Below are 10704 nucleotides of genomic sequence, written 5' to 3' on the forward strand. Positions count from 1 at the left end.
CCAAAGTTCCCTTGTCTCCTTTGCTTGAGAATGGGGATCCATTCTACAGGATGAGAGTCACATGAAATTCCAACTTTCTTGGTTTGTCCCTCACTGCCTGTCTTTTCAGTCATCCCTTGTCTTTTCTTTCATTTTTAGGAACATACTCCAAACACACTGCTCAGTCACTTTGGGGAAAAACTTGCTTGCTGACATACAGACTGAGAAACTGAGTCTCAGATAAGATGGGTAATTTGTCTCTGGTCACAAAGCTAATAGGTGTCAAAGACAGGGCTACAATGAAGTTATCTCAGACTCTGCAGTTTGTGCACCCCATTAAACCTCGAAAACTCTTTAATCTTCCAGGAGCAGGCTTCCTGGTTGGCCTGGCAAGCGCCACCTTCAATCTCTAGGCAAGTACAAGCAACCCCTGGCCCCCAGACCAACACCAATGACCTCCACATGCACTTTTTCAGAAGGAGGAAACATTCAGTAAAATCTTTATACCCTATAAATTCTGGACTACACTTTTGTTTCATAAAGGTCATATCCAAGCACACATCTTAGAAACACTTGAGCTTTTGCATTAACCCTGAAAATATGGCCCCTATCTTCAAGGGAAAAAGCAAAATACCATAAATTTGTAACAAATTCAAGTGACAAGCGTGTCTAAAATGGGGAGAAGTAATGTAATCATGGTGGACTATTTTCAAGGAAATGAGGCTTTGCTATGGTCATGTTCATATACTAACTAGCAAATCAGAGCATCAATCTAAGCAGCTATAAGACTCACTTTACAGAGTCATTTTACTTTGTCTACATAAAGCACAATTACTGAAATTCTTTAAATTATTTCCTCTTCACAGTGCATAAATATCTCTTCTTATAATCTTCTTTTCACTATTTCCTCACTTAAAAATATATTTTTCTCCATTTAGCAAAGAGAAACCTTAAAGTCCTTTCTGAATTATCATGAATTTTAAATTGGTAATGCCAGGATTAATGACATTTTAATATAATGCCTGAATTATCTATGTATTTTAAAAATAATGGTAACATCTTTGTAAGTGGTTGATGGAGTTTGGATGTGTTGTCCCCGCCAAAACTCATGTGGAAATCTGATCCCCAACGTGGCAGTGCTGGAAGCTGTTTGAGTCATGGGGGTGGATCCCTCATGAATGGATTAATGCTCTCCCTGGGGTAGGAGGGGTAAGGAGTAAGTTCTCGCTCTATTAGTTCCCACAAGAGCTGGTTGTTCAAAAGATCCTGGCACCTGCCCTCTCTCTCTTGCTTCCTGTCACCATGTGATCTGCTTGTACCTGCTGGCTGCCTGCCACTTTCCATCATGAGTAGAAGCAACCTGAGGCCTGTGCCAGATGCAGCTGTCCCAGAATCATAAGCCAAATAAATCTCTTTTCCTTATAAATTACCAAGTCACAGATATTTCTGTTATAGCAACAAAAATGGACTAATACAGAAAATTGGTACCAAAGAGTGGGGTGTTGCTATACAGATACCTGAAAATGTGGATGCAGCTTTGGAATTGAGTATTAGGCAAAGGTTGGAAGAGTGTGAAGGACTTAGAAGAAGACAAAAAGATGAGAGAATGTTTGGAACGTTTTAGAGATGGGTTAAATGATTGTGAGCAGAACACTGACAGAAATGTGGACATGCAGATGATGAGGTCTCAGAAATGAGGAACTTACTGGGAATTGGACAAAAGATTGCTGTATTAGTCTGTTTTTATAGCTTATAATAAAATACACTGAACTGGGTGATTTATAAAGAAAAACAAAATTTATTGCTTATACTTTCTGAGGCTGGGAAGTCCAAAGTCCATCTGGTAGTGGTGACACTGACCCAGGTGTCTCACATTGCAAGATGGTGGAAGCAGAGAGAAAGACAGACTCGACTCTTCTTTTAAAGCCCTCAGAACCATGCCCCTGACTGCCGTTTTTAATCCATTCACTACTGCATGGTCCTACAATCCCATCACCTCTTCAAAGCTCCACCTTTCAATTACCATAATGGGATTTCCCACCTCTTAACAGTCACAGTGGGGACTAAGTTTCTAGTACATAAAACTTGGGTGGCACAATTCCAGCTTCAGTGAGTTTGGGGGGACATAATTCAATCCACTACAATCACCCTTGCTACACCACAGCAAGGAACTGGGCTGCATTGTGTCCATGCCCTGGCACTTTATGGAAGTTGGAACTTAGGAGTTGTGAAACAGAGCATTTGGCAAAAGAAATTTCTAAGAAGCAAAGCATTAAGGAAGCTTCATGGTTACTTGTAACAGCCTAAGCTGAGTTATGGCAGAAAAGGCAGGATGTAAAGCCAGAATTTAAAAGGGAAGCAGAGCATAAAGATTTGGAAAATTTGCAGCCTGGCCATGTGGTAGAGAAGCAAAGAGCATGCAATGGTGCAGCCCAGCAAACATTAGCTAAGAAGATTAGTGCAAAGGAAAGGGATGATCAAGAGAAGGAGAAAAAGGCCCTGAAGGCATTGCAGAAGCCTCTGGGGCCAACTCTTCTTCCATTTCAGGCCTAAAGGCCCAGGTAGACAGAATGGTCTTTGGGAACAGGCCCGAGGCATGCTCCATGGGCTTGCTGCCCAGGGCCACTTCGAGAAGCTGCTTCCAGCACCAGCACCCCAGTTGCTTTGGCTACTCCAGCTGTGGCTAAATTGGCCCAGGTGTGGCTGGACAATACAAGCCAGAAGCCTTGGCAGTGTCCACATGGGGTTAGGTCTGCAGGCTCACAGAATACCAAAACTCACAAGGCTTGGGAGCCTACACCCCAATTTCAGAGGATATATAGAAAAGTCTGGGGGCCCAGGGAGAGACCTGTCATAGGGGCAGAGTCACCACAGACAATCTCACTAGAGGAATGCCCCATAGAAACGTGGGATCAGAGGTGCAGCTGAGAAACCACATTAGTGCCACGTCTAGTGGAGCTGTGACAGTGGGACAGCCATGGAGACCCCAAACTTGTGGAGCTAACAGACTGGAACATCAGTCTGGGAGAGCTGAAGTGTGGCCTGCAACCAGGAAAGCCATAGGAGCAGAGCAGTTGGAGGACTTGGGGACCCAACCCCCACACCAGTGTGCAGAGGAGGTGGAACATGGAGTCAAGGTACCTGATTTGCCAAGTTTGAGATTTAATGCCTGCCCTACGGGGTTTTGGACTTGTTTGGGACTTGTTACCCCTTTCTTTTGGCCTATTTCTCCCTTTTGGTTTGGGAATATGTACCCAATGTTTGTTCCACCATGGTATCTTGGCAGTACATAAATTGGTTTTGTTTTTCAGGTTCACAGCTGGAGGGACTTTTGCTTTTGGTCTCAGATGAGACTTTGGAATTTTAAGCTGGTGCTGGAACAAGCTAAGACTTTTGGAACTGTTGGGATGGAATGATTGTATTTTGTACATGAGAGGGACATGAGTTTTGGGAGACCAGGGGAGGGATGATGGAGTTTGGATGTGTTGTCATCCCAAAACTCATGAGGAAATCTGATCCACATTGTGACAGTGTTGGAAACTGATTGAGTCATGGGGGGTGGATCCCTCATGAATGGATTAATGTTCTCCCTGGGGGAGGGGGATTAGTGAGTGAGTTTTCACTCTATTGGTTCCCACAAGAGCTGGTTGTTTAAAAGACCCTGGCACCTCTTCTCTCTCTTGTTTCCTCTTGCCATGTGATCTGCTTGTACCTGCCAGCTGCCTGCCACTTTCCACCATGAGTAGAAGCAGCCCAAGGCCCATGCCAGATGCAGCTGTCCCAGAATCGTAAGCCAAATAAACCTCTTTTTTTTATAAATTACCCAGTCTCAGGTATTTCTGTCATAGCAACACAAAATGGACTAATACAGTGGTATTTTCCACCACCATGGAACATTAATAACAACATATTTGCTAAAAATGAAAAATGCCAAAATACATTACTGCTCATTTAATTAATTTCATCTTTCTTAATTATGTGATTGTGGAGAGAAGTTAAACCTATTTTGACCATCTTTTCTAAAGAAGCTGTTTTTGCTATATTTTATTTACCAAAGTGGCTATTTTTGATATTATATTTTATCTTATTGTCAATAATTGATTTTGTCAGTTCTCCATTCTAAACATGCTTAATGCCCATAATACCAGATATAACCAAGAGAATCATAAAATTTATAGCCCAAACTGGTCCACTTCTGAAAAAAAAAAAGGGGGGGTGCTATTGATAGATACACCAACCATAAACTGGCTCTGTCCTTGGCAAATCGTGAAGAATGGTTAGCCCAGTACAATAGTCCCCATCCTGAAAATGCATCCCGAGTAAAATTTCTCAAAGGATGAAGCTTAATGTACAAAGATTCTCATTGCTATAGAATATATGTTAGTGAAAAATGAGAAGCAACCTAATATTACCTTAATTGTAGGTATAATAATTAAATGTTATATGTCATTAAAATTGATCATCATGAAGATGGTGTAACAGCATAAAATGGCATGAAAATACTCATGATATAATTTTGAGCTAATAAAGAACATAAATTCATATAAGCACTGGTATCACAGCAATGTAAAATTATATCCAGATGTATACATATATGCAGACATGACTAGCTATATAATTTGTGGGGCCCAGTGCAAAATGAAAACCAGGAGCCCATCATTAAAAAGTTACTAAGGGGCCGAGCCCGTGGCGCACTCGGGAGAGTGCGGCGCTGGGAGCGCAGCGATGCTCCCGCCGCGGGTTCGGATCCTACATAGGAATGGCAGGTGCACTCACTGGCTGAGTGCCGGTCATGAAAAAGACAAAAAAAAAAAAAAAAGTTACTAAGAATCTCAAAACTGTGACGGCAGAACATTAAACCAAGCATGGGCCCTTCTTAGTGTGGGACCCTGTGCCACTGTGTCTTTGTCCATTTGGACTGCTACAATAAAATACCTTAGACTGGATAATCTACAAACAACAGAGATTTATTTCTCACAGTTTTGGAGGCTGTGAAGGTCAAGATCAAGTTACCAACAGTTTCCATGTCTGGTAGGGCTCTCTGTTTCATAGACGGTGCTTTCCTGCTGTGTCCTCAGATGACAGAAGGGGTAAACAAGCCTCTTTTATAAGCCTCTTTTATAATCCCATTCATGAGGTCTCCACCCTTATGACCTAATCACCTCCCAAGGTCCCCACCTTTTAATACTGTTGCACTGGTGATTTGATTTCAACATATGAATTTTGGAGGCATGCAAACATTCAGACCATAGCATACTGCAAAGGTCACAGGCCCACAAAGCCTGGAGAAGGACTAATTGGAAAGAGAAAAAATGAAAACAAGTGAATTATTTGTAAGGGTCATGAGATTTGTTTTTGTTTATTTTTTTTATTACTATTATAATATTGATTTTTCCATAAATTAAACAAATTTTTTAATTGGTAACACATTTTTAGCTTAACGTTCAGTGAAATAAACTTTGTTCTAACAACGTGAACATTTTCTAACACCCCAAAAATAGACACATTCTAAGGCTGTAGCTCGCAACCCTGCCTGACCACCAACATCTTCTGCGCAGCTTTATACATTCCAAATGTCCACCCCCTACTCTTAGAGATTTTGATGCAGCCAATCTGGAACAAAGCAATCGAAACCTAGCTATGTAGCATTCCAACCTGCTTTTTCCAACAGAAGAATGTCAAGTGTTGGTTTTGGCCTTCGGGATCTTAGTCTCTTTCAAAAATAACAAATTTTTTACGACTTAATCATGACTACAAGTCATGTGGGAGGAGGGGGATTGGTTTCTGGTTTTGACTTTTATGTTCTGTTTTTGGTTTGTTTTGTACATTTTTATTTACTAAACCTGGAGATACCCTTAGGTAAGCTTTCAAAAAAGTAAATACACAAGCCATGTAATTCCATGGTAAAATAATATTATATCTGTAAGATGACCAAGAAGAAATTTTAGATACAGAGAATGAGAGATCTGTACAGAGAATTGTGGAGATTTCTCCCTCTATATGTCTTCAATATAAAATTTGGCATGGCTTTTTATGGAGTTTATTGTGACCAACCACAAATCTTATTAAGAAACATTGTTCCAGGTAACAGATAATCAACCAAAGATATGTAGAAGATATCTTCATCCAAGTAAATGGTACATCCACCATGCAATTCTTAGCACAGGTGTCATCTCCTATGCGAGCACTTTCTGTCCAGCAATGTCTGTCATGGACACTGGCAGGGTCAGGCACTAATGCTCAGGGGCTAACCATAAACTTGCAGGACCCTGAGAGCAGGTGACTCCTCGAATGTTGCACTCTGGCCCCTCACATATCTCACCCTAGTTCAGGCCTTGGACACAAACATGGGACTTTACAGCATCTGTATTGTATCTCTGTCTTCTTGACTCTAGAACCAAAAACATTTTTTCCCTTAATTTTTTTAGAGAAAATTCTCAATCATCAGTAAGTAATTATTTGAATTGGATGTTATCTTTAGTAAATCTATCTTTCAAATATCCATTAACAATATGTCTAAGTGTGCCTAATTAAATCTTTGGATGACATAAATAGAATCTCTGTACTATTAAGAACGAAAGTGACCTTTAAACAAAATGTTCCCCATTAGTTCCCCATTCTAGGGAAGATAAGAACCAGCAACCCTATGCAGACAAGCTAGCTTTACTTCAGTGTTCTGGTCTTCATCAATCCAAGAGGTAAAAAGAAGTGAGGATAAAAGAATTCTTACAGAGGAGAAAGAAAGATTTTGATGACCCCAAATAAACTGAGATAAGCTCAGGGAGCCAGTTCACCCCTGGCTGCCCTCAGCTTATCTCATCTTATCTCACTGATGTTTTCAACCTGCAACCCCAGTGCCACCAAGTCAGGTACTCTATCTCTTGCTAGTCACAGTTTGTGAAGCAAACTTGGTGCAGCAGGAGCATGAGCGTCACCTGGGAGCTCATTGGAAACAGAACATCAGCTCACACCCCAGACCAGCTGCATCAGTATCTGCATTTTAACAAGATCCCCAGGTGATTTGCAGATATTAGCATTTGAGAAACATGTTCTATTCCAGCTTATCTCTTTCCTGACAGGGTCTGCTAAGCAAAGAGACCAGCTGATGTGTCAGAGTGAGCCAAGGCTTACCTATCTCCAAGAAGCCATGGTTTCTACCCTAACCCTCAATGTGTTTGCCCAACTCACACTGGGTTTCTGCCATGGTTGCTAATTATCAGAGTGAGACGAGCGTTCTGTCTTGATTCACACTCTGTGAATCTTGCACTCTGCCCCAGAGGACTTGGGAAATTTGTGGGGGCATTTTTTGGTTGTCACAGTAAATTGGATGTGCTATTGATATTCAGTGGGCAGAAGTCAAGGATGCTAAATTTCCTGAAATGCATGGGATAGTCCTGCAAACAAAGAGTGGTCCCACATTCCCTGAAAATTTCAGGGCATTCCTGTAGGTGGAAATTGTGTCTATGATTATTTGAGCTTAGGATTTAACTTTGTTTCACACATTAACACCAACTACTTTTGCAGGACTTCAACTACTGTGCAAATCAAGAAAAAGTAGACTTGTTTTGAGCAGAATTTTACCAAGAATTTTTGTAAATATTTTGAAAATTCACATTAATAATGGCAACACCACTCCTGGTCATTCAATTGCCAATTTAACACATCTATGTCAAGATACATTTGTAAGCTTTCTCTTTCTCAGGGCAATGCTTTGATTTCTTCATTATGTCTCCTAGGACATATGCTACTCAAAGTATATTCCATGTGCCAGCAGCATCGACATCACCTGGAAGCTTGTGAGAAATGCAGACTCTCAGGGTCTACCTCACACCTGCTGAACCAGAATCTGCTGAACAAGATCCCAGGAGATTTGCATGCACAATTGAGTTTGGGAAGCACTGTTCCAGTATAGTTGTGCACAAGTATTACATATTAAGATAAATATTAGTCATTTATTTCTTTTCTATTTTATTGTAAGAGCATACTGAGTTTTAAAAACTACGTTTGTAGGTAGATTATTTTATCAATGAATGTTAAGTAAGTAGGTGTTACGAAACATTTGTTTGAAATAGAGGAAATTAGGGGCTGAGGGTTGTGAACCACTTAGGACCTGACCATCTGCCTAGTCATCGATTATCCACTCTCTTTATCCCACCACTAGCTGGTGCCTCAGAGATGCCAAAATTAAGGTATCATCATTAACTGAAACGTCTGCTGCTGCCACCCACTAACCAGATGGGTCCCCTTAGAAAATCATCACATCAATCCCAATCAGGACAAAATAGCGGGGTTCTTTGGGATAGAAACTGTCTTTTCACTGACTGGCCATTCTCTCTCTCTTGAAGATCAGAGCCATGGCCAAGTTAGCCCACCCTGCTACAAAATTTTCTCCCATAGCCATGAAAGTTTTTCAACTCCTAATATATCCTTCGAGAGATCCCACCAGAGTTACGAAGAAGATACAGAGATGGTCTGTTGCATTCAAACTTGAGGATTCTATGTGAAATTTTATAAGCTTCCAGAATGTTGCATACACCCACACCCAACTGAATGCAAAAATACATTTCCAAAGCAAAATATGAGTGATATGGTGGGGGTGAAAGAGGTTGGCACTAATATTTGCATCATACATTATCTTTCTTCCTCATGGCATAAAACACTCAAAGAATTGTTTATTTCAATTATGAAAGCTGAATGGTATAATCATAGTTTGAATCATACCACTTTAATGAAAATTTAAAATTTAATCATCCAAGTTTTAGCTTTATCAATTATCTAGGAAAACTTAGTTGTTTCCAAATATAACATTTGACATTGTGTATATGATGCATGCTAGAATTATCCCCTGGGCAAAACTTTCTGAGGCTGACATGATTTGTAAGTACGTGAGTATTTGTAATATTCGTGGCATTATTGTGCCTTTTCATGCAGTTCCCAGCAGTCAAAAGAGAAGTACCCAATTTATCAGTTACATTTCCTGGTTTGCAGCTTGCTACAAATCATTTACATGATCACATTACCTAAATTTTTCTTCATTATGCACTAGAAATAAGTTTTTATTCCAACCATCCTACCCCGAATTACCACCTCCAAACTTATAGTTTAACTAATAGCATGACTTTGTTCCATGGCACAGTCTACAGACCTTTACAAAACTAGAGATGTGAAGCAGGAATGACCACTTTAAAAAGTCAGAAAACCAGTGCTTTGTCTGTGTTTTGCTAGCTATCGGCTGTATGATTTCAGTCAATATATCAGATTCTGAAAATTACAGTTTACACATCTACAAAAGAAAAGAGGAGAGAGGACCAAATGGCCTCTCACTTTCTTTCCAGCTTTAACACTTTGCGACTATATCCAAATACCAACCATGTAAATGTGTTCTGTAAGCTGTAAAATAATTTTATAACCTTTTCAATTCAACCTTGATATTCGATCACTTGATGATTTTCCAAAGAATTATAATTGTCAATTCTTGGTTATATATGTTCACGGAAGGAAGCAATGTCATGCTTAATGCAAAAATCACATATAATTAATTTCTGGGAATAGTATTTGAACTTTTTTACCGTCCTGACTAAAATTAGTTAGCATTTCTGACTAAATGGAATGCAGAGAGGCAGTCCCCAAAGAAGATGGGTCACAAACCCCAGGGAAAAAGAAAGATGCAGAGTAGGCAGGGCATTGAAAAAGTTAGAGATCAAGGGTGAAAGGAGTTGACACATGCAGATAACTTAGGGTTGTCTAAATGCCTAAACTCTAGGAACCTATATTTGATCAATTTGAAAGAGTACAATTGTACAGGTTATGATCTAACTTTTCAATAAGTTTTCTCATAATTTTGCAAAATATAAAACAAATTGTAGGTGTTTATTAAGCAGTCTTTGGCTACCTGGCAAAAGCTACCAAAATGTGAAATGTGGATGACCTTTGATTCAACAGTTCTCCTGCTTCAATTCTGTTCAACAGCAACACTGGCTCACATACAGAAAGGTATGTGTATAAGGGTGTTCACTGCGGGACTGCTTGAAACAAAAAAATGGGAGAAAACCTAAATAAATGAACGGCAGCAAGGCAGTGGCGATGTACATCTGGGCTATGAAATACTGCTGTTATTACATTAACTTCTTATTTTGAAATAATTTCAGACTTAGAAAAAAGTTGCAAAAATAGTACAAAAATTCCCATACACTTTTTTCACAAATTCCTAAAGGTAGCATTTTATTGAAGTTGCTTTATCCTTCTCTCTCTCTCTCTCTCTCTCTCTCTCTCTCTCTCTTTCTCTCTCTCTCTATATATATATAGGTATACACACACACACACACACATATGTACACACATTTGTCATCTACAGCTGGCCAGTATGGGGATCTGAACCCTTGACCTTGGTGTCATCAGCACCATGCTCTAACCAAGTGAGCTAACCACCATCCCTACACCAAAATTTATAAACTTTCTTTCTCCTGGTCCAGGACCAGAGATTGCATTTATTTGTCATGTGTCTTGAGTCTCCTTAAATCTGGAATAGTTCCTTGATCTTCCTTTGTCTTTCATGACCTTGACACTTTTGAAGAGTACAAGCCAGTTATTTTGTAGAACACCCTTCACTTTGGGTATATCTGTTGTTTCCTCATGATTAGATTATATAACCATTTTAATTTAAGTAAATATATATATATAATGACCCAGAAGACCTCAGGATATTTTGCTAATGGAAAAGGGAGT

This window comes from Cynocephalus volans, chromosome 11, assembly GCF_027409185.1.
Source record: "Cynocephalus volans isolate mCynVol1 chromosome 11, mCynVol1.pri, whole genome shotgun sequence".
In the NCBI taxonomy this organism is placed as follows: domain Eukaryota; kingdom Metazoa; phylum Chordata; class Mammalia; order Dermoptera; family Cynocephalidae; genus Cynocephalus; species Cynocephalus volans.